The sequence below is a fragment of the Eretmochelys imbricata genome, chromosome 1, assembly GCF_965152235.1.
Source record: "Eretmochelys imbricata isolate rEreImb1 chromosome 1, rEreImb1.hap1, whole genome shotgun sequence".
In the NCBI taxonomy this organism is placed as follows: domain Eukaryota; kingdom Metazoa; phylum Chordata; order Testudines; family Cheloniidae; genus Eretmochelys; species Eretmochelys imbricata.
The window spans coordinates 1,902,171-1,906,594 of record NC_135572.1 but is presented as its reverse complement, the minus strand read 5'-3'; positions in this window follow the sequence as shown (position 1 = coordinate 1,906,594).

The window sequence follows — 4,424 nt, the reverse complement described above, 5'->3', positions numbered from 1 at the left end:
GTCCCTAGTCTGTAGCGGTGCATTGGGTTCTTCCATCCTAAGTGCAGAACCCTGCACTTATCCTTATTGAACCTCATCAGATTTCTTTTGGCCCAATCCTCCAATTTGTCTAGGTCCCTCTGTATCCTATTCCTGCCCTCCAGCATATCTACCACTCCTCCCAGTTTAGTATCATCCACAAATTTGCTGAGAGTGCAATCCACATCATCCTCCAGATCATTTATGAAGATATTGAACAAAACCGGGCCCAGGACCGACCCCTGGGGCACTCCACTTGACACCGGCTGCCAACTAGACATGGAGCCATTGATCACTACCCGTTGAGCCCGACAATCTAGCCAACTTTCTACCCACCTTATAGTGCATTCATCCAGCCCAGACTTCTTTAACTTGCTGACAAGAATACTGTGGGAGACCATGTCAAAAGCTTTGCTAAAGTCAAGAAACAATACATCCACTGCTTTCCCTTCATCCACAGAACCAGTAATCTCATCATAGAAGGTGATTAGATGAGTCAGGCATGACCTTCCTTTGGTGAATCCATGCTGACTCTTCCTGATCACTTTCCTCTCATGTAAGTGCTTCAGGATTGATTCCTTGAGGACCTTCTCCATGATTTTTCCTGGGACTGAGGTGAGGCGGACTGGCCTGTAGTTCCCAGGATCCTCCTTCTTCCCTTTTTTAAAGATTGGCACTACTTTAGCCTTTTTCCAGTCATCTGGGACTTCCCCCGTTCTCCACAAGTTTTCAAAGATAATGGCCAATGGCTCTGCAATCACAGCCGCCAATTCCTTTAGCACTGTCGGATGCAACTCGTCCGGCCCCATGGACTTGTGCACGTCCAGCATTTCTAAATAGTCCCTAACCACCTCTTTCTCCACAGAGGGCTGGCCATCTATTCCCCATGTTGTGATGCCCAGTGCAGCAGTCTGGGAGCTGACCTTGTTAGTGAAGACCGAGGCAAAAAAAGCATTGAGAACATTACCTTTTTCCACATCCTCTGTCACTAGGTTGCCTCCCTCATTCAGTAAGGGGCCCACACTTTCCTTGACTTTCTTCTTGTTGCCAACATACCTGAAGAAACCCTTCTTCTTACTCTTAACATCTCTCGCTAGCTGGAACTCCAGGTGTGATTTAGCGTTCCTGATTTCACTCCTACTTGCCCAAGCAATATTTTTATTCTCATCCCTGGTCATTTGTCCAATCTTCCCCTTCTTGTAAGCCTCTTTTTTGTGTTTAAGATCAGCAAGGATTTCACTGTTAAGCCAAGAAAATGTTTCTGGAACGCACAGTGACTGTTTGGGGTCAGGGAGAAAGTTTGTGTCTCCCTTGGAAAGTACTCCCTGGAACAGTAAAGACAGGGAGTCCTTGTTCTAGTGGGTTTCATCCCATCTCTCTCTCTCTTTCTCCTGGCTCATTTATGTCCAACTCTCTCTTTCAATTTCTAACTCATCTCCACACAGACGTGCCTCCCTCTCTCTGTCACGTCTAAGTCCCTGGCCATTACCAAATAGAAGCCAGCAGCTGTGGCAGCCTAAAGTCTAGCCTATTTGCTTGCCTGTATATCTTTGCTTATAAGTTTCTTATTTTCTTATGTGCTTAATCATTTGCTTTCTTAATAATTTTACAGATTTAGATGAGAGTAGATGTCACCTGTACACAAGGGACCTGCAGACCACATCCTGTATGTTGAGCTGAAGCAGTGAGCATGTATGAAAAGATGTGGAGAACAGTGCAGCCAGAACCTCCTGTGGAAGTTGTGGAGGAGTTGGAATGGAGCTGTGTTTTGGGCCAAGGTGTTCGAAGCACCGCAGGCCGGCAGCGATACTTTGAGAAAATGAGACCTACATGCAGCTAAGCAGCGAGTTATTGGCTTTATTGAAGGCTAGTGACACATTTGCAATGGGGACTTGAAGCGTTGCTCTTACAGAGGCGGAGAACCCAGCAAACCGGAGCTTTGCTTGGGATGGAGTCCGACGAAGGAACAACTAGCAAGCCATACTAAGCAGTACACAGAAACAGTTTATGAATATATAATTAGGTATTTCTTTAAGGATGCTTTTTGCTACCTGACAACGGGCCATGCAAGGCAGACAAAACTGGCCTAAAACCGGTTAAAGTTGTTTTTTTATGTTTTATAATAACCAGGCGGCCTTGAGAAAGTGGAATTTCCCTTGCTAGGCTGTAACAAAGGTTTTCGCAGTTTTTTACGCTTTTTTTTTTGCTTTTTTGAGTGATGTTAGGGACCAGATGGAAGCATAGTGGGTGGAGCGTGCACAGCATTGGGACATGAAGCCGTGGCCACAAAGGCAGCAAAAATACAAGCTAATAAGGCAAATGAGGCCTATAAGGAGGCCCTGGATTAGATGTGCTGCCCACCCCTGTAAGGTGGAAAGCCAGGACCAAAGCCAGGCATCCCCTTGCTGCTGGTGGATGCCCTTTGCTAACTTCCGGAAGCGCAATAAGTTGGCCTCAACGGAAGGCCTTGCATTGGTTACATTAAAACAGCACGTGCTAGCAAAGTTTTGGCATGGGTGGCCGTGGCGCAGGAGTAAATAATCCACAGCCAGCCTGTTTTATACGATTCCCTGGCCTACCTCGCCCAACTCATGTGAGAGGAGTGCGAGGATTGTAGAGGTCAGGTTGATGGCTTTTGCCAGGGTACAGACAAGGTGCTTTACCACATGAAAATTGTGCACCATTAGCCCAGCAATACTAATTAAGGAAGAGGCCAGGGCTGCGGCTTCGGCCTTGGAGAATAGGGTTACATCCGATTTACAGATGGAATTAAGGGGGATGGCATTCCTCCTGTGGTGGGCAGGCACCTGTGGGGGATACGGAAAAATAAGGGGGGCACTCCGACCAAGAGTGCAGGGGCCCCCAGAACTATTGGCCGGGATGTAGGAATAAGCACGCCTGCCACAGGAAAGAAATCATGTCCAGCAGGCAATTTTATATGCCCATATGCAAAGGAGATTTTTATACTTTTATTATATATGTAAGGTTTTTATTGGTGAGGTTTGCCTTAACATGAGAAGCATTTACAAATTAAGTACAAGAAGGAGCAAGCGTTACACTGGCAAGCTAAAAGGAATACAGAGAGGCGTCCAGTTTATATTGGGCTGGCCCCAATGCATACAAGTTTGTATACGTAAAAGTTTTATTAATTATTTTTAGTAGGGAATAGTGTTGGACCAGGGTCGCTGCTGCACAGACTCCGATGAAACAGGTTTTCATTACCACACTTATAGTGAACAATGCGGTAGGCAAAATGATGTTGCATTTACAGCACTGTGAGCCAGCCCCAGCCAGGTGTTATGGGTGAGGAGATGGCTGCAGCAGTGCTTATAAGGAGCATCGCGACAAGCGGGAAAGTGAGACCATGCGGGGATAGTGGGGTTTTTTGGGGAGTACGTATGCCCGTTTTTTTTTTAGTGGTGAGGACTACAGCGGCTTGTGGTTCTTGTTGCCGTAATGTTTAACACACGTTAGCCAGTACGTGCTACTTAGTCTTGCTCAGGGTGCTGGTTTCCGGACCAGGGATGTTTAAATGCAAAGATATCGTACTGGGTATTTACCGAGTGGCCTTGCAGGACGTCAATGCCTAGTATATACTTTTTGATTGCGGCTGTCAAGAGCGTGGCCCGAAACGGGGGTGCCTTTTCCAGGGTGAGGGTGACAGTGACTTTATATGCTGGAGTTTTTGCTCCTTTGAGGCTTTTTACCACAGCAGCTTGGCCCTGGGCCTGTGCGGAGTGCAAAATGGTAACTTTGGCACCCGTTTCTATTGAAGCTAGAACATGTTGGATGCCTTCCTTTGGCCAGCGGATCGCTAGGGGTACATAGGGGCGTAGGTCCCCCGCTTCCCTACCGAGTGTGGCTGCCGCAACACATGGGGCGGAGGACCCGGCACGCCCTCAGTAGGGGCCTGGCAGTTTTTACTTGGTGGGAGGGGCAGAGGGCTCCGCCGGCTTGGTTTGCTTTATTTATGTATTTATTATTTTGGTGCTTTGTTTTGTAGGGGGCAACTGCAGCCAGCGCTTGTATAGGTTCGCCGTTGGCTTTTTATTAATGTTTTTGCGAGACACACTAGCCTGCAAAAGATCTAGCCAGGAAGTGTTCCGGGGCACTCGTAATTCCCCCTTCTCCTGCCCCCCGCCCTGCTGCCCCTTTGCAGTCCATAAGGCTCATGGCCTAGCACTTGCCAGGGCTGCCTTCAATTGCATAAGGGTGGCTGCCAAATCTCCCACTCACCCGTTCTCTGCCATGACAACTGCTAGGCAGCAAGGTTTTAATTCATTAGGAGCCAGGCGTAAAACAGTGGCCTTGATTGATTTTGTTATTGGTATGTTGTTTGGCCTCGCCTCTCCGTCCATGGTGACAGCCCAGGCCATCCCCAGCTGGCAGAGGACTTGCACTCCCTC